The following is a 20,927-nucleotide window of genomic DNA, read 5'->3' as shown; positions in this document are numbered from 1 at the left end:
GGGTTAAAATTTCACCTCACAACATAGCCTATGACGCTCTCGGGGTCCAGACGTGTGACTGTGCAAAATTTTGTGGCTGTAGCTGCGACGGTACAGATGCCAATCCCGGACATACACACATACATACATACACACATTCAGCTTTATATATTAGATATACCTGTATGTAATCTCCTGTATATAGTATATACCTGTGTGTCATCTCACCTATATATAGTATATATCTGTGTGTCATCTCCTGTATATAGTATATACCTGTATGTCATCTCCTCCTATACATAGCATATACCTGTGTCATCTCCTCCTGTATATACTATATACCTGTAGGTAATCTGCTCCTGTATATAGTATATACCTGTGTGTCATCTCCTCCTGTATATAGTATATACCTGTATGTCATCTCCTCCTGTATGTAGTATGTACCTGTATGTCATCTCCTCCTCTATATAGTATATACCTGTGTGTCATCTCTCCTGTATATAGTATATATCTGTGTGTCATCTCCTCCTGTATATAGTATATACCTGTGTGTCATCTCCCCTGTAAATAGTATATACCTGTGTGTCATCTCCTGTATATAGTATATAGCTGTATGTCATCTCCTCCTGTATTAGCCCTCGTTCACACGTTATTTGGTCAGTATTTTTACCTCAGTATTTGTAAGCTAAAATGGCAGCCTGATAAATCCCCAGCCAACAGTAAGCCCACCCCCTGGCAGTATATATTAGCTCACACATACACATAATAGACTGGTCATGTGACTGACAGCTGCCGGATTCCTATATGGTACATTTGTTGCTCTTGTAGTTTGTCTGCTTATTAATCAGATTTTTATTTTTGAAGGATACCAGACTTGTGTGTGTTTTAGGGCGAGTTTCGTGTGTCAAGTTGTGTGTGTTGAGTTGCGTGTGGCGACATGCATGTAGGGACTTTTGTGAGATGAGTTTTGTGTGGCGACATGCGTGTAGCAACTTTTTGTGTGTCGAGTTGCATGTGACAGGTTAGTGTAGCAAGTTGTGTGCAGCAAGTTTTGCGCATGGCGAGTTTTGCGCGTGGCGAGTTTTATGTGTGGTGCCTTTTGAGTATGTGCAAGTTTTGTGTGAGGCAACTTTTGCATGTGTTGCAACTTTTGTGCATGTGGCAATTTTTCTGCGTGTGGCAATTTTTCTGCGTGTGCAAGTTTTGCGTGTGGCGAGTTTTGCACGTGTGGCGAGTTTTGCATGTGGAGAGTTTTGCGCGTGGCGAGTTTTGAGCGGCGACTTTTGTGTTTCTACTTTTATGTGGCGAGGTTGGTGTATGTGTGGTGAAATGTGCACTGAGGGTGGTATATGTGTTCGAGCACGTGGTAGTGTGTGGCGCATTTTGTGTGTGTGTTCATATCCCCGTGGTGGTGTGATTATCCCATGTTGGGGCCCCACCTTAGCAACTGTACAGTATATACTCTTTGGTGCCATCGCTGTCATTCTTTAAGTCCCCCTTGTTCACATCTGGCAGCTGTTAATTTGCCTCCAACACTTTTCCTTTCATTTTTTCCCCATTATGTAGATAGGGGCAAAATTGTTTGGTGACTTGGAAAGCGCGGGGTTAAAATTTCACCTCACAATATAGCTTTGACGCTCTCAGGGTCCAGACGTGTGACTGTGCAAAATTTTGTGCCTGTAGCTGCGACGCCTCCAACACTTTTCCTTTCACTTTTTCCCCATTATGTAGATAGGGGCAAAATTGTTTGGTGAATTGGAAAGCGCGGGGTTAAAATTTCACCTCACAACATAGCCTATGACGCTCTCGGGGTCCAGACGTGTGACTGTGCAAAATTTTGTGGCTGTAGCTGCTACGGTTCAGATGCCAATCCCGGACATACATACATACATACATACATACACACACACACACATTCAGCTTTATATATTAGATATATATATATATATATATATATATATATATATATATATATATATATATATATATATATATATATGTGTGTATATATATATATACACAGTTAGGTCCATATATATTTGGACAGAGACAACATTTTTCCAATTTTGGTTATAATCATTACTACAATGAATTTTAAACAAAACAATTCAGATGCAGTTGAAGTTCAGACTTTCAGCTTTCATTTGAGGGTATCCACATTAAAATTGGATGAAGGGTTTAGGAGTTTCAGCTCCTTAACATGTGCCACCCTGTTTTTAAAGGGACCAAAAGTAATTGGACAGATTCAATAATTTTAAATAAAATGTTCATTTCTAGTACTTGGTTGAAAACCCTTTGTTGGCAATGACTGCCTGAAGTCTTGAACTCATGGACATCACCAGACGCTGTGTTTCCTCCTTTTTGATGCTCCCCAGGCCTTCACTGCAGTGGTTTTCAGTTGCTGTTTGTTTGTGGCCTTTCTGTCTGAAGTTTAGTCTTTAACAAGTGAAATGCTGCTCAATTGGGTTGAGATCAGGGGACTGACTTGGCCATTCCAGAATATTCCACTTCTTTGCTTTAATAAACTCCTGGGTTGCTTTGGCTTCATGTTTTGGGTCATTGTCCATCTGTAGTATGAAACGACGACCAATCAGTTCTGCTGCATTTGGCTGGATCTGAGCACACAGTATGGCGGCTCTGAAGACCTCAGAATTCATTCCTGTGTCCCATCATCAATAAACACTAGTGACCCAGTGCCACTGGCAGCCATGCATGCCCAAGCCATCACACTGCCTCCGCCGGGTTTTACAGATGATGTGGTATGCTTTGGATCATGAGCTGTACCACGCCTTCGCCATACTTTTCTCTTTCCATCATTCTGGTAGAGGTTGATCTTGGTTTCATCTGTCCACAGAATGTTCTTCCAGAACTGTGCTGGCTTTTTTAGATGTTTTTCAGCCTTTTTATTCTTGATGCTTATGAGTGGCTTGCACCGTGCAGTGAACCCTCTGTAGTTACTTTCATGCAGTCTTCTCTTTATGATAGATTTGGATATTGATGCGCCGACCTCCTGGAGAGTGTTGGTCACTTGGTTGGCTGTTGTGAAGGGGTTTATCTTCACCATGGAGATAATTCTCCGATCATCCACCACTGTTGTCTTCCGTGGGCGCCCAGGTCTTTTTGCATTGATGAGTTCACCAGTGCTTTCTTTCTTTCTCAGGATGTACCAAACTGTAGATTTTGCCACTCCTAATATTGTAGCAATTTCTCAGATGTTTTTTTTCTGTTTTCGCAGCTTAAGGATGGCTTGTTTCACCTGCATGGAGAGCTCCTTTACCGCATGTTTACTTCACAACAAATCCTTCCAAATGCAAACACCACACCTCAAATCACCTCCAGGCCCTTTATCTGCTTAATTGAGAATGACATAATAAAGGGATTGCCCACACCGGTCCATGAAATAGCCGTGGAGTCAATTGTCCAATTACTTTTGGTCCCTTTAAAAACAGGGTGGCACATGTTAAGGAGTTGAAACTCCTAATCCCTTCATCCGATTTTAATGTGGATATCCTCAAATGAAAGCTGAAAGTCTGAACTTCAACTGCATCTGAATTGTTTTGTTTAAAATTCATTGTGGTAATGTCTATAACCAAAATTAGAAAAATGTTGTCTCTGTCCAAATATATATGGACCTAACTGTATATATATATATATATCTTTCTTACATGGGATACAGGAAAGCCCAATATCTTGCTACAGTGTTACAATGACATTTTTCCCTAGCTAAATGCAAAAAGGAGAATCTAATTACCTGTGATAAGGTGTAGAGCAGGTCCATTATCTTCTAACGATTCCGCAGCTAGGGAATGAATGGGTTCATAATTCTGCGTGACGAAATTATTGCGATAATCGGGGGACAGACACTCCTCTTAAATAAGAAAGAATGAAAGAATATATAATTAATATAAATTACTTAATCCGTATCATCCGATACTCTGTACACTATATTCCGTTTAATACCTAAGGGGGTGCTTGTAAGCACGGGCCTGTATTGAACGCGCTGATATTGGGATTCCATCTTAAATAAAAAAGGGGAGGAAAAGTTTTATCTGTTTCTATACCGCCGATAAATACAGTTTAAAATTATGTTACAAAAATATACGCTACAGTCAAACTTACTTTTTCAGAGAGTAGACCAGAGCAGCTGTTCAGTTGGGGTGAAAAAGTGTCTTTAAGATTCTGTATGGCAAAACTTGAGGCACTTGACCAGCATTTAAAGACAAAACACCGCCCACAAGTTCTGACAGAGTTAGGCTACGTTCACATTTGCGGTCCGCGCCGCAGCGTCGGGCGCCGCAGCGGCGCCGCATGCGTCATGCGCCCCTATATTTAACATGGGGGCGCATGGACATGCGGTGCACTTGCGTTTTGCGCCGCATGCATCACTGCGGCGCACGCGTCCGGGCGCAGAGGACGCAGCAAGTTGCATTTTTGCTGCGTCCAAAATCAATAGAAAAAAGGACGCATGCGGCGCAAAACGCAGCGTTGTGCATGCGTTTTGCCGCGTTTTTGTTTGCGTTGTGCGTTGCGGCGCCGACGCTGCGGCGCACAACGCAAATGTGAACGTAGCCTAAGCTATTTTATACACCGCAGCAACATATTTACGCGACTGCGGCATAAATATGTTTATACTAAGCAGAAAGACTGATATCGCTTTTTTTTTTTTTTTTTTTGCAAAGCCGTGGAAATTCGTTAAGCAGGTGTCTCAGGAAAAGAAAAGGTAACGGTTCACTTGAAATACATACGATTCTCACTTTTCTGTGGTAGTTATAATTTAGTTATAATTTATTTACAACTGGTAAATTAGCGGTCAGAAAAATTCAATTTGAAAAAGAGAATATCTCCGTCTCGCCGAGTTTGAACAATGTGCGGGCCATTAAACCAGGAGCTGCGGAGGTGCAGTTCCCTGTTTCATGCTTGTAAGTATATATCTGGTCTGGTCTATCCTGGATTTATGCAAATATTGTTACAATGATTTCATGGGTAACTCTCGCCGGTAAGTTTTCAAATATTGCGCCGCTTCATGGATAACTACCGCCATGCAGCTTTTCCAATTTTACGCCGGCTTTGCGGATAACTGACACCTGTATCTTTTCTTTTAGATACGTCGGATCTTCAACCACGAGATTTACAGCGCTGTAATTACGGATTTGCGCAGAATCATACCCAAAGAGCGGATGTGGTTGTGAGAACAACTCCTCTTTCGCCCAACTGTGTTGCGGATCGTGCGGAAAGCTACGCGGCCCCCAAAAACACCGGGAATCCAACCCCCAAGATTCCCTGTCAAAAATCTAAGAACGCTTCAAGAAAGAGATTTGCATCGCAGAACGACAGCCCCTGCATAACTCAGGAGTCCGATAGCAGCGACAGCATACCACAAGCTACTTCTGAAAACAGAGAAAATGAACAGCTCTCTGAGGGTATGTGGTCACCCACAGTTCCGTTCAATATACGGGGGCGCCATGCTGTAGTCTGCGGATTCTGCTCTTGCAGGATCTTCTAGCGATTTTGACAATGTACTACCTCTAAAGAAACGCGCCGTGCCGCGGCACCACGTTAGTAAAAAACACACTGTTGCTGAACATTCGTGTTACACGGGGGGCCCTGTGTGGAGTGATGAACACATCAAAATATTTATTGCCCTGGCTGGCCAGTACGCACAAATTAAACTCGCCCAGGTCAAACTAAAATCTTTCTGTGATACGTATGAAAGATTGATAACTGCCTGTCCAACTCCTGACATTATCGCTGAACTATATGCTTTTAAACTACATCATTCCTGTGTACATACACCCCACCTGTGAATTTAAATAAATCTAAACCTGACTAGTGAACACTGTGAATAAAATACACGTTTAAACGTTTACAATATACTGGTTATGCTTGTTATAAACGTATAAAAACACGCCGCTTCATACTTGTCAGAACACCGGATATACATAATATGTCCGTTAGAGTGTCTACAAATAATGTGAAAAATGATTAGAGTCTATTGCCGCAGATGAGATATGAGACTATTCAATAATATTCATATTTTAAAGGAAAACCGTCCGTGGGTGCGAATTATTGCACTATTTATATAGAAAAGTAAGAAAGTAACGCATTATATTCAATAATATTCATATTTTAAAGGAAAACCGTCCGTGGGTGCGAATTATTGCACTATTTATATAGAAAAGGTATGAATCACAACTGGCAAAGTCGGCGATAATACATGAACAAAACTAACCGCAGGAAAATAAGATAGTGTAACATAAGTAAAACACTATGTTCACTAATATTCATATATATATTTTTTTTTTAAAGGAAAACCGAAACTCTAGCATTTAGTTAGCTGAGTTATATCTGTGTCATCAAAGTTTCTTTTTGATGCTTCGGTGGGTGTAGACAGCTAGTCTGTTTACCCTAGATAAGATAACATAGCCGCATGCTGAGCTTACACAATGTGCCCATATAACGAACCTGTTGTTATAATGTGAAAAAATGAGAATCCTAGGATATAAAATAATTGATATACATAATATTCCCGTACAGTGCTGTATAAATCAAATAAATAATCAAATAATGTGCAGAAACACAGAATATAAATAATATACTCAATTTTGTAAGAAGTGTAGTGCTGTATGTTAGTTGTACATGTGGTGATTTTTTACTTTTTTATATTCATAACCGGACATGTATAAAGTTATAGCATTAGTGTATGATACGTAAAACATTATATTCAATAATATTACAAAAAGAAGCCACTGTCAGAAATTATCATTTTAGTGAAAAATTTTCAACAAATAATAGTGCAGAAACACAGAATATACATAATATACTCTATCAGGACACGCTGAAAAATTCACAACCCTTTATCTGTACAGGGTGGGTGTTATCACGAAATGCTGATGGTGCTGTCATTCTAAATATGTCAAGGTCAGCTCCCTGCACATCACTTGTAACATGCAGCGGGATAGCATTTTTATTATTAAGGTTCGTATTTTTATTACACTCACCCTTGGTTAAAAACTCATACAGTGACTGTCATTTTTGCACTTCTACATCTGTATTTGCTTTTACTGCTTCGGTAGTCATAGACAGATACTCTGTTTAACTGAGATAACACACAAAGATAAGGAATACATTCTAGCTAGCTAAGTGAGTTGAATGAGTCTGATACTATAACATAGACATGTAACTCGTCCAGCAAAACAAGTTCTCACATGGACATTTTGACAAAGAAAAAAGAAAAAAATAAAAAAGTTATGGCTCTTGGAAGAAGGGGAGCAAAAATGAAAATGCAAAACCAAAAATACCTCGGGCTATTAAGGGGTTATGGAGTCATATGTGAGGTGCTGTTTCTTTATATTATTATTATTATTATTATATGTGAATACCGAGTCTGATAAAATCATGAGATCGCTGAAATTGTGGGGATGTGTTAATTGTACATGTGGTATAAAACAACCGCTTTATACTTGGCAAAACACACGATATACATAATATGTCCGTTTAGAATGTCTACAAATAATATGGAAATCTAATAGGCTATAAAATAAACAGCCTGCCGCGTTATAAACACCGTTTTTGACACAATTTTGCACTATATGTTATTATTATTATTATTATTATTATATGTGAATACCACCTCTGATAAAAAAAATCAAGAGATCTCTGAAATTGTGGGATATGTTAAAAAATGTGACTCTACTGAGCATTAATCTGATTACAGAAGCCCCATAAAAAAAAATTAACTAATAATTATAACAACTACATATGAAATCTAATATATAAAAAAAACAAAATACTGGGATAATAATTTCTGTATCAAACAATATCATACTGTATCAAAAGCTGACAGCCAGACAAGGAGGGACAGCTGCTGACAGGGCGGGGAGGAGGGGTTACACCCTTTTGATACATCTTGATAGGGGCGGGGCACCTGTCAGATTGAGTTTGACGAATGGTTCCGATGCTACACTACTCAAGGTGTTGCCGGCAACTGAAAATGACCAGACGGAGACGTGTGTCTCTGTTTGGGGGGATCAAGCTGATCTCTCTAGCCCCCGTTTAATGAGTATGAGTTTTCATAGTCATAGAAATTATACTTCAACCAATCAGCATAAGAACACGCTCACAGTTCTTAGCCTATAAGAATGCAGGAACAATCTGTGCGTCAAAGCTTCATAGAACAATACACCCTCAGTCTCATATTCTGTTTAGATTGCAACAATCAAGGTCTCATCAAGGTCTCATAACAGCTGTAACCTTTAGCCTACTAACAAAATTTATATCAAAACAACAAAATGGAGTCGAAAAGCACAAAATGGAGAACCTTTCATAATTTGTTCCTTCACAGAACAATACCCAGATAGATTAGCGAAATTAGGATTATTTAGTCTAGAAAAAAGACGACTGAGGGGCGATCTAATAACCATGTATAAGTATATAAGGGGACAATACAAATATCTCGCTGAGGATCTGTTTATATCAAGGAAGGTGACGGGCACAAGGGGGCATTCTCTGCGTCTGGAGGAGAGAAGGTTTTTCCACCAACACAGAAGATGATTCTTTACTGTTAGGCTGTGTGTACACATTGCGGATTTCCTGCGGATCCGCGTTTTTTTCACCGCAAGTGATTTACAGTACAATATAAATTAATGGGGGGGAAAAATGCCGTGCTAATGGTGTGGAAAATTCCACACTGAAAACACAGATTAAAAAAAGGACCTTGTCAATTCTTTTTGCGGATTTGCAGCATTTCTGCACCCATTGACTTGCATTGATTCTGTCAAATCTGCGGTTTTTCTGCGGTTTTGCTGCGGAGTTGGGTGCGAGAAACGCTGCAGATCCGGAGGGGGAAGAGTGTGTGGGCAGAGTTGGTACGTGCAGAGAAGATGTGCATGTCTGTGTTTGTGAGTCTGTGCGGCAATCGCGGGGGTCTGCGGGGATCGCGGGGCTGTGCGGCGATCTCGAGGGTCTGCGGGGATCGCGGGGCTGTGTGTGTGTGGGTCTGTATGTAGGCAGGCATCGCCAATGGGACTCCTAGTCCCATCCGGCTATACATGCTAGTGACAGGGAGCCGGATGATGGGACAGTATAGTCCCTTCATCCGGCTACTGTGTTCAAGTGTACAAAAAATACACACATACAACTTACAGAACATACATACGTACAGTACATATAACATACAGTACATAATATAGACATACAGTTCATACAACATAGAGTACATACTCACCATCACCTTGATCCCCGAAGCCATTGCTCACCTGTAAAAAATATTAAAATAAACCAACAATATACTCCCTGATCCGCAGTAATCCAATTAATACGAGTGTCCCCCGACGATCTCCCGTGGAGAACAGCCACATCAGCTGATGCGACCGCTCTCCAGGGGCTCTGGGATACAATGAGGGAAGCCGCTCCGCCGCTGTGAGTATAATTCATACTCTCACTTGTGGCACTGCTGCGTGGGAAATTTCCCACGCAGCATTGCCATAAAGTGAGAGTGAACTACAGTAACCTCTACAGTGATGCACTGCAGGAGCCATTGTCTCCTGTCAGTGTGTCACTGGAGGCCTATAGAGCAGTGACATCACCTGATGTCACTGTTCTATAGGGGAGATCGTTGTGGGGCACTCGTTATTAATTGGACTGCATCAGACAGGGAGTATACGGTTGGTTTATTATTTTTAATTTTATGCAGGCTTTCGAGTATGGTAAGTATGGTGAAATTAAGAATATTAAAATACTTTTTTATGGCTGTGTCTTTTTCTTTAAACTCTTTCACTACAATAGGATTAATAACGGATAGGCGTCTTATTGATGCCTCTCCATTACTAACCGGGCTTAATGTCACCTTACAATAGCAAGGTGACATTAACCGCTTATTACCCCATATCCCACCGCTACACAGGTTGGGAAGAGAGGGGCTAAGTGCCGGAATTGGCGCATCTTACAGATATGCTATTTCTGGTGCGGCTGGGAGCTGGTATTTGTAGCCAGGGGGACAATATCCATGGCCCCTCTCTAGGCTATGAATATCAGCCCGCAGCTGTCTGCGTAGCCTTTCTGGCTATAAAATATAGGGGGACCCCACGTCATTTTTTTTGGGTGTCCCCGTATTTTAGTAGCCAGTAAAGGCTACGCAGACAGCTGCAGGCTGATATTCATAGCCTGGGAAGATCCATGAGTATTACCCCATTCCTAGGCTACAAATATAAGGCCTACGGCCGAAGTCGTTCCCCCTCTGGCGCAGAAAATTGCGCTTGAGCCAGCGCCATTTTTTTTTCAAAAATCATATTGTTCATTAATAAACATCGGCCTTGCTATTATATATCTATGGATAGATATAGATATATGAATTGTTAAGAAAAAAATTGAAACAGCATCAAGTATTACCTTACAGATTATGCAAAGCTCTCCCAACCAGCAATCTAATGGTCTCCAACAGTAGAATCAAAAAAAGGAAAGCAGCACAAAAAAACTAAAGAAAATAAGTGGACTTTAATGCCTGAACGGCGTGGCAACGTTTCGGATGGAATATCCTTTATCAAGCTTGAAAAAGGATATTACATCCGAAACGTTCAGGCATTAAAGTCCACTTATTTTCTTTAGTATTTTTGTGCTGCTTTCCTTTTTTGATTCTATATGGATAGTTATATTTATAGACAGATATATCTATAGATACTTAGATATATCTATCCATATACAGTGCCTACAAGTAGTATTCAACCCCCTGCAGATTTAGCAGGTTTACACATTTGGAATTAACTTGGCATTGTGACATTTGGACTGTAGATCAGCCTGGAAGTGTGAAATGCACTGCAGCAAAAAAGAATGTTATTTCTTTGTTTATTTTTTTTTTTAATTGGGAAAAGTCTTTTCAGAGGGTCATTTATTATTCAACCCCTCAACCCACCAGAATTCTGTTTGGTTCCCCTAAAGTTTTAAGAAGTAGTTCAGGCTCAAAGAACAATGAGCTTCACGTGTTTGGATTAATTATCTCTTTTTCCAGCCTTTTCTGACTATTTAAGACCCTCCCCAAACTTGTGAACAGCACTCATACATGGTCAACATGGGGAAGACAAAGGAGCATTCCAAGGCCATCAGAGACAAGATCGTGGAGGGTCAAAAGGCTGGCAAGGGGTACAAAACCCTTTCCAAGGAGTTGGGCCTACCTTTCTCCACTGTTGGGAGCATCATCCGGAAGTGGAAGGCTTATGGAACTACTGTTAGCCTTCCACGGCCTGGACAGCCTTTGAAAGTTTCCTCCCGTGCCGAGGCCAGGCTTGTCCGAAGAGTCAAGGCTAACCCAAGGACAACAAGGAAGGAGCTCCGGGAAGATCTCATGGCAGTGGGGACATTGGTTTCAGTCAATACCATAAGTAACGTACTCCACCGCAATGGTCTCCGTTCCAGACGAGCCCGTAAGGTACCTTTACTTTCAAAGCGTCATGTCAAGGCTCGTTTACAGTTTGCTCATGATCACTTGGAGGACTCTGAGACTGACTGGTTCAAGGTTCTCTGGTCTGATGAGACCAAGATCGAGATCTTTGGTGCCAACCACACACGTGACGTTTGGAGACTGGATGGCACTGCATACGACCCCAAGAATACCATCCCTACAGTCAAGCATGGTGGTGGCAGCATCATGCTGTGGGGCTGTTTCTCAGCCAAGGGGCCTGGCCATCTGGTCCGCATCCATGGGAAGATGGATAGCACGGCCTACCTGGAGATTTTAGCCAAGAACCTCCGCTCCTCCATAAAGGAGCTTAAGATGGGTCGTCATTTCATCTTACAACAAGACAACGACCCAAAGCACACAGCCAAGAAAACCAAGGCCTGGTTCAAGAGGCAAAAAATCAAGGTGTTGCAGTGGCCTAGTCAGTCTCCTGACCTTAACCCAATTGAAAACTTGTGGAAGGAGCTCAAGATTAAAGTCCACATGAGACACCCAAAGAACCTAGATAACTTGGAGAAGATCTGCATGGAGGAGTGGGCCAAGATAACTCCAGAGACCTGTGCCGGCCTGATCAGGTCTTATAAAAGACGATTATTAGCTGTAATTGCAAACAAAGGTTATTCCACAAAATATTAAACCTAGGGGTTGAATAATAATTGACCCACACTTTTATGTTTAAAATTTATAAAAATTTAACTGAGCAACAAAACTTTTTGGTTTGTAAGATTTATGCATCTGTTAATAAATCCTGCTCTTGTTTGAAGTTTGAAGGCTCTAACTTATTTTCATCTTATTAAACCTGCTAAATCTGCAGGGGGTTGAATACTACTTGTAGGCACTGTATCTATCTACATCTATCCATAGATAAATCTATGGATAGATACAGTATATCTATAGATGGATATATGAATAGATCTATGTATCTATAGAATTATCTATATATAGATCTATCTCATTCCTTCTATCTGTTTCTCTGTCTGCAATGGAGTGTGGGTTGGACAAATGTAAAAGAGGAGGTTGGATAAGAAACGACATCACAAATCTTATTTTTTTTCAATAATAGATCTTTATTTAGCTTTCAAAAACGCATACAAATCCGCATAGAAAAAACAAATAAAAAATCCAGCGATTCCGCACCTGCGTTTTTTGGCAAGAGGGAAGAATCTGCACAGAACATTCCACAGGCAAATCTGCAACGTGTGCACATAGCCGTAGGGCAGTGAGAATCTGGAAGTCCTTGCCTGAGGAGGTGGTGATGGCGAACTGTCGAGGGGTTCAAGAGGGGCCTGGATGTCTTCCTGGAGCAGAACAATATTGTATCTTACAGTTATTAGGCTCTTTAGAAGGACGTAGATCTGGGGGTTTATTCTGAGGAATATAGGCTGAACTGGATGGACAAATGTCTTTTTTCTGCCTTGCTATGTTACTATATTTCCTCATGTTGTACAGCGAGACCTGATGAGGACTCTGATTTTATACCTTTATGCAAAATAGAGAAGGAATCCAGACAATTTCATCTCCCACTGCTCCAGAAACCTTAAATAATCAATAATTAAACTGATCACCATTAAATTACATCAGCTCATTCTGAAAAGATATTACTGTTCTTCTAATGGGCTATAACATCAGAATGACTGACTATGTGACACACGGTTATCTGTCAGCTAAGGGTTCTAAGGCTGAGCAGTGACCGAGGCCATCGTGGTCTGGCCATCACTCACCCCCACAGCGGGGCGAGGGTAACACATGTGCAGACAAATGTCCCGGAGTGCGGTCGGTTGTGGTAAAAGCCACAGCCATAAACTCAAGACTTGCAGTCCAAGGCTACCGACGCACGTTGTGAAAATAATGAACAACCGGGGCAGCGGATGCAGTTTTTCAACGCATCCGCTGCCCCACTGTAATGTCCGGGAAGGAGGGGGCGGAGTTTCGGCCGCATTGTGGCCATACGTCGCAATGCGTCGCTAACGCAAGCCTATGGGTAAAAAACGCATCCTGCGGGCAACTTTGCAGGATGCGTTTTTTCTCCAAAAAAGACGCATTGCAACGCACAGCAAGCAACGCTAGTGTGAAAGTAGCCTCAGGCCGGGATCACACATACGTGAGATACGGCCAAGTCTCTCACTTTGGTGCCGACACTCCGGAGCGGAGCGTGCAGCTCCATGTATTGCTGTGAGGCTCCATGTATTGCTGTGAGGCTCCATGTATTGCTGTGAGGCTCCATGTATTGCTGTGAGGCTGCACGCTCCGCTCCGGAGTGCTGGCGCCAGAGCTGGGTTTTCACCTGCGAGACTCGGCCGTATCTTACGTATGTGTGATCCCGGCCTAATCCGTCCTTTTCTCTCCTGCCCAGATGCCAGCTTTACTGATCCCTTTTTTTCATTTACATTTCAATCGGTTTCCATTAGAGGTTACTTTCTATTTCCACAAATTTTGATAAAAGAAACTAAGTGGTCAACCCTTTTCTAACGTCTACCCCATAATTCTGCTTTATTCCTACACGGGCCCTTTAAGATCTGACTGTAACATAAAACTGTAGCACAAAGAGAAAATAGTTTATTAAAGAAATATTCAGTCCATGGAAAGCGGTGGCAGGTAAAACAAACCTGTACATCCCGTAGTTTCCTACACTCACCCAACGCTAGGGTATGACGCCTGCAGGGTTTATGGCCTCATTCACATGTCCACGTTTTACATACGTGTGCTTTTTGGGGTTTTCGAGCACAGAACACATATCCATAATGGGTTATGGGGCTGTTCACATGTCTACGTTTTCTATGGTTTTTTTTTTTTTTGCAGAAAAACAAAAAACGGATACATGTCAGTTTTTGGTTCAAGATAAATCTGTTAATGCAAATTAATGAGCATGTGAAAAAAACCACATATGTATGCCACTCTTCTGTCATCTGAGTGATGATACGAGAAGCAGCACGGATGGTAAAAAACAGCGCACTGACTAAAAGCAGAGAAACACTGATGAAAACCAGCCTGTCTTCTCAAAGTCAAAAAAATGGACATGTGAATGAGGCCCAAGTCTCAGACCAGGAGACCCAAGACCATTTTTGTTTTCACCCAATGAATAGCCTTTCAACTGTTTTCTATAGTTTCCCATCCATGACTGACAGCTGTAATATGCAAATTCCTCTTGTCCAGGGTCTTTCAGCTGATGTGTAATGTGGTCCCTCAGATTTTTGGATTCCAAGCATTTAACATATGTGGGCTTACCAATATTTGATCATCCTTCAAACCGTATGAAAATATAAAGGAGATAGAAATGGGAAAAAAATGTTAAGTTACCGTGAAAGAGTGAAGCTCAAATCAAAGCAGATCCTGCAACATGGCAAAGAGCCCAAGTCTACCAGTAAACCCAGCAAGAAATGGCTGTAGAAAAAAAGAAACATCAGGTTCTCCATCCCATCAAGATGCATGAGCCGAGGATGTTCATGGATGAGCGGAAATGCCCCCGACTGCCGACAGTAATGGTAGGCAGCAAGGCCTCATTCACACGTGTATATTTTGGCCAATATCTTGCATTGTTACTTAGAATCCAATAGTGGAAACAGAATAATGGGAAGATTTTGACATATTACAAGTGAGAATACGGCCTCAGATGCTAAAGAGGATGATCCAGGAATTCCAACTACAGGCGAAAATCACCGATCAATTCTGGAACATATTAATATTCAGTTTTATTCTTTCTAACCAAATGCATCACCGTTATCTTCACACATGCAATTGAAGATCTGATATTAGTAAGTCCACATATTAAGCCTGTTTACAAGGGGTGTTCTTTAGGGATGAGCGAATATACTCGTTGCTCGGGTTTTCCCGAGAACGCTCGGGTGACCTCCAAGTATTTGTTAGTGTTCGGAGATTTATTTTTCATAGCGGCAGCTGAATGATTTACAGCTATTAGCCAGGCTGAGTACATGTGGGGGTTGCCTGGTTGCTAGGGAATCCCCACATGTAATCAATCTGGCGAATAGCTGTAAATCATTCAGCAGAGGAGATGAAAACTGTATCTCCGAACACTAACAAATACTCGGAGACCACCCGAGCAACGAGTACACTCGCTCGTCACTAGTGTTCTTACCTTTCATGGAGAAACTCTACAATGTGGGTGACACAATGAATACGGTACTAAAAAGCAAGGTTCATAATGAAAATTCAGCTTCAAGGTTTGGAAAGTAGAAGTTCTTCTTTTCCTCCTAAGGACCTTTCCACACTGTGTTTCTGCAGTGTGTTTGGGGGTTGCGTATGACTCCACCTAAAAATGGGATTCTGATGAACCCTCTATGGGGCATGGACTACTGTGACACGAATGAAGTTCAATTTAACTCTACTTGGGCTTTGTTCCAAATGTGTTCATGTTTTCAGATGGTCACAGAAAAGCAGCAGATCAAGGTTCTGTGCCTAGCCAAAAAAACACACGTTCAGAAAAAAATGCACCAATTGAAGATGTGTCACTGCAGTCTATGGCTCTGTCAGGGGTTTGTCTGAATCCTGTTTACAGGAATCTAGGGGGAAGCCACAAATTGAGAGTGAACAGGGCCTTATAGCCACAATACTTGTTCTCCAAAGATCACAGTTAATAATAATAATAATAATTTTTATTTATATAGCGCCAACATATTCCGCAGCGCTTTACAACTTATAGAGGGGACTTGTACAGACAATAGACATTACAGCATAACAGAAATCACAGTTCAAAACAGATACCAGGAGGAATGAGGGCCCTGCTGCTCGCAAGCTACAAACTATGAGGAAAAGGGGAGACACGAGAGGTGGATGGTAACAATTGCTTTAGTTATTGGGACCAGCCATAGTGTAAGGCTCGGGTGTTCATGTAAAGCTGCATGAACCAGTTATCAGCCTAAGTATGTAGCAGTACAGACAACGAGGGCTATTAACTGCATAAAGTGTATGAGAACATGATGGAGGAACCTGATTATGTTTATTTTTATTTAATTTTTTTTTTAGGCCACACAGGGATAGTTAGGTTAATGCGTTGAGGCGGTAGGCCAGTCTGAACAAATGCGTTTTTAGGGCACGCTTAAAACTGTGGGGATTGGGGATTAATCGTATTAACCTAGGTAGTGCATTCCAAAGAATCGGCGCAGCACGTGTAAAGTCTTGGAGATGGGACTGGGAGGTTCTGATTATTGAGGATGCTAACCTGAGGTCATTAGCGGAGCGGAGGGCACGGGTAGGGTGGTAGACTGAGACGAGAGAGGAGATGTAGGGTGGTGCTGAGCCATGGAGTGCTTTGTGGATGAGGGTAGTAGTTTTGTACTGGATTCTGGAGTGGATGGGTAGCCAGTGTAATGACTGGCACAAGGTAGAGGCATCGGTGTAACGGTTAGTGAGGAATATGATCCTGGCTGCAGCATTCAGGACAGATTGGAGCGGGGAGAGTTTGGTAAGAGGGAGGCCGATTAGTAGAGAGTTATAATAGTCCAGACGAGAATGAATAAGTGAGACAGTAAGAGTTTTTGCAGAGTCTAAAGTAAGAAAGGGTCGAATTCTAGAAATGTTTTTGAGGTGCAGATAACAAGAGCGAGCCAGTGATCGGATGTGGGGGGTGAAGGAAAGCTCGGAATCAAGTATGACCTCAAGGCAGCAGGCATGTTGCTTGGGGGTAATGGTGGAACCGCACACAGTTGATCTCAGGTAAATATAATTTGAGCGTTGGTCCGATCCAGGCCCATTCCACCCCACTCCCCAAAATAAACACTCTTACAGGCGAGTTAATAATCTAATGATTTGTTGGAAAGTGATAGATATTATGAAAACAACACAATTCTCTATATAAATTCTGGGATGAGCTACACTCACTGGCCACTTTATTAGGTACACCTGTCCAACTTCTTGTTAACACTTAATTTCTAATCAGCCAATCACATGGCGGCAACTCAGTGCATTTAGGCATGTAGACATGGTCAAGACAATCTCCTGCAGTTCAAACCGAGCATCAGTATGGGGAAGAAAGGTGATTTGAGCGCCTTTGAACGTGGCATGGTTGTTGGTGCCAGAAGGGCTGGTCTGAGTATTTCAGAAACTGCTGATCTACTGGGATTTTCACGCACAACCATCTCTAGGGTTTACAGAGAATGGTCCGAAAAAGAAAAAAAATGCCTTGTTGATGCCAGAGGTCAGAGGAGAATGGGCAGACTGGTTCGAGCTGATAGAAAGGCAACAGTGACTCAAATCGCCACCCGTTACAACCAAGGTAGGCCTAAGAGCATCTCTGAACGCACAGTGCGTCGAACTTTGAGGCAGATTGGCTACAGCAGCAGAAGACCACACCGGGTACCACTCCTTTTAGCTAAGAACAGGAAACTGAGGCTACAATTTGTACAAGCTCATCGAAATTGGACAGTAGAAGATTGGAAAAACGTTGCTTGGTCTGATGAGTCTCGATTTCTGCTGCGACATTCGGATGGTAGGGTCAGAATTTGGCGTAAACAACATGAAAGCATGGATCCATCCTGCCTTGTATGGAGCATCTTTGGGATGTGCAGCCGACAAATCTGCGGCAACTGTGTGATGCCATCATGTCAATATGGACCAAAATCTCTGAGGAATGCTTCCAGCACCTTGTTGAATCTATGCCACGAAGAATTGAGGCAGTTCTGAAGGCAAAAGGGGTCCAACCCGTTACTAGCATGGTGTACCTAATAAAGTGGCCGGTGAGTGTACCAAATTTGACTTTCTATTTTCCATAACTCAAACACAGAAGTTCAAAAAGGCTTCTGTTCTGAGTCACTTCTCTGATGATCCCCAAGCTTGGCTTCGGTGATCAAGCATTTAAGACCATTTACACATGAAAATTACTTCTCCTGTTTGTGAATTTTCTGATGTCTAACAAGACCTGATTTAATTGTAAAAGATTTCCCACATTCTGCACATGAATACGGCTTTTTTCCTGTGTGAATTCTCTCATGTGTGACAAGATGTGATTTATTTGTAAAACATTTGCTACATTCAGAACAGGAATATGGCCTCTCCCCTGTGTGACTTCTCTCATGTGTAACAAGATCTGACTTATATATAAAACATTTTCCACATTCGGAACATGTAAATGGCTTCTCTCCTGTGTGAATTCTCAGGTGATCCCTAAGTTTGGCTTTAGTGATAAAACATTTCCCACATTCTGAACATAAATAAGGCTTCTCTCCTGTGTGACTTCTCTGATGTGTAACAAGATCGGATTTACTTGTGAAAGATTTCCCACATTCTGAGCATGAATACGGCCTTTCTCCTGTGTGACTTCTCTCATGTGTAACAAGATTAGATTTATTTGTAAAACATTTTCCACATTCTGAGCATGAATACGGCTTCTCTCCTGTGTGACTTCTCTCATGTGTAATAAGATGTGATTTATTTGTAAAACATTTCCCACATTCTGAGCATGAATACGGTTTTTCTCCTGTGTGAATTCTCTGATGTTTAACAAGATCTGATTTATTTGTAAAACACTTTCCACATTGTGAACATGAATACGGCTTCTCCCCTGTGTGAATTCTCTCATGTCTACAAAGATGTGCTTTATCTGTAAAACATTTGCCACAATCTGAACATGAAAATCGCTTTTCTCCTGCATGACTTCTCCCATGTTGATAAAGACCTGATTTACGGGTAAAACATTTCCCACATTCTGAGCAGGAGTATGGCTTCTCTCCTGTGTGAATTCTTTTATGTATAACAAGGCCTGAGCTTTTTGTAAAGTGCTTTCCGCATTCACCACATTGAAACCTTTTATCCTCTTTCCGATCTTTACTTGGGGGAAAAACCTGTGGTTGGTCCAAAGAAGGTTTTTCATGTTTAGAAGGTTTGTATAGTAAATATGAACTGTGATGTTTTGGATGTACATTATCTACAAGGTGGTTTTCTCCAGTAGAGTGCTGCATGACATCGTCATCTTCTGATTTATAAATTACCGATGACATGAAGATTCCCTCAGGGCTCTCGCCAACGAATTCTGTTGGAATAAAACATTTTATCACAAATTATTGAAATTGATAACATTATTATTAATCTTAAAACATTTTTTAAACTGTTTTCACCAGCTGAAAGAAGACCGATAGCCTTGTGAGAGAAACAAACTAATCTTGTTGATATGACACTTTAACCAGGACAAAAACTGAAAGCAAGGATGAAGTTTCATCACCACACAATTACAGGCAAAAAACCCATCTCCCTGTGGCCAAACATTTCTGTGCCCCAGGACACAACATAATCCAGAACGTTGTCATACTAACACAAGGAAGGGTGTGTGGATACAAATCTATGACAGTAATTGATACACGTAACATGGGGCTAAATGTGTTGCAAAGTTTTGTCATTCTACAACATATGAGGAATCTGGCCCAAGTACAGCAAGGACATCAGGTCTGAATCCTATATCAACTTAGAATCATATAATGTTAGAGTTGGAAGGGACCTCCTGGGTCACCTGGTCCAACCCCCGCTCAATGCAGTAGTCACTAAACCAGTGTTTCTCAACTCCAGTTCTCAAGACCCCACAACAGGTCATGTTTTTAGGATTTCCTTATGTAACGGGGGCTACCGTGCTGGAGTACGTCTTTTAGTACCACCCCGTGTTTCAGGAGGTCCACTCTGCTTTGGCAGGAGTCTGAATGAAGGACGCTGGCTGGAATTGCTTGGTTACATTGGCGCATATAAAAGATCACTGCTTCTCCACGTATTTCCATTGTGACAACGCTTTACTCACAGGACACAGAATATGTCACACAGATACAGAGGGCAGGCCAATTGAAAAGCGGCAGGTCAGACATACATTACAATAGCCGCAGGTGGCCGGAGCCTGCCGATATTTACTGTGGGAATTACAAAGGTGGGGGAGGTCAGAAGGGGGATATCTTGTCCCCTCTGCCCAGGGGCGCAGCCTGTGGGCTGATGCATTAGGGACATGCATCACATGGAACCTATTATACATACATATAACTGCACAACATATTCTGGGTACTGGGGGGTTACGTAACACGGCTCCCCTTTTCAGCGACGTGATCGGCATACACAGTCTGATCCTTAACGGATTGGTTTGTGGATGACCGAAGTTTATGGTGTTGGTACAAGTTCCATTTGTCGACTTAGTCCATCGGCGTTACCGTTTTATTTGCCGGGTCTGTAGTGGTTGGTGAAGTCCAGAGGTTGTAGGGCTAATCTCCACGGCAGTAATCTGGCGTTGTCTCCGGAGACCCGATTAAGCCAGACTAGGGGATTATGGTCCGTTAGGAGGGAAAACTGTCGTCCATACAAATATGGTTGCAACATTTTGAGTGCCCATACTACCGCCAGGCACTCCTTCTCGATGGCCGCATAGCTTACTTCACGGGGCAGTAGTTTCCGACTCAGGTAAGCTACCAGGTGTTCTTGGCCATCCGGCCCGACTTGGCTCAGTACTGCCCCCAATCTAAACATAGAAGCGTCGGTGTGAACAAGGAAACGTTTACTTGGATCGGGTGCGGCCAATACA

The 20,927-nt window shown here is 42.0% G+C and overlaps 1 protein-coding gene and 1 pseudogene across 1 annotated transcript in view; both read right to left on the bottom strand.

The window, feature by feature from the left end:
- Nucleotides 1–20,927, bottom strand: part of LOC143808876 (uncharacterized) — a 986,487-nt gene that overhangs the window by 586,554 nt on the left and 379,006 nt on the right.
- Nucleotides 17,949–20,927, bottom strand: part of LOC143808898 (uncharacterized) — a 94,528-nt pseudogene continuing 91,549 nt past the window's right edge. The window contains exon 9 of the transcript XR_013222018.1: nt 17,949–19,409. The product of XR_013222018.1 is annotated as an uncharacterized LOC143808898 (transcript). The remainder of the gene's footprint in view (nt 19,410–20,927) is intronic.

Source organism: Ranitomeya variabilis, chromosome 2 (assembly GCF_051348905.1).
Source record: "Ranitomeya variabilis isolate aRanVar5 chromosome 2, aRanVar5.hap1, whole genome shotgun sequence".
NCBI lineage: Eukaryota > Metazoa > Chordata > Amphibia > Anura > Dendrobatidae > Ranitomeya > Ranitomeya variabilis.
This window is presented reverse-complemented; position numbering and strand designations above follow the sequence as displayed.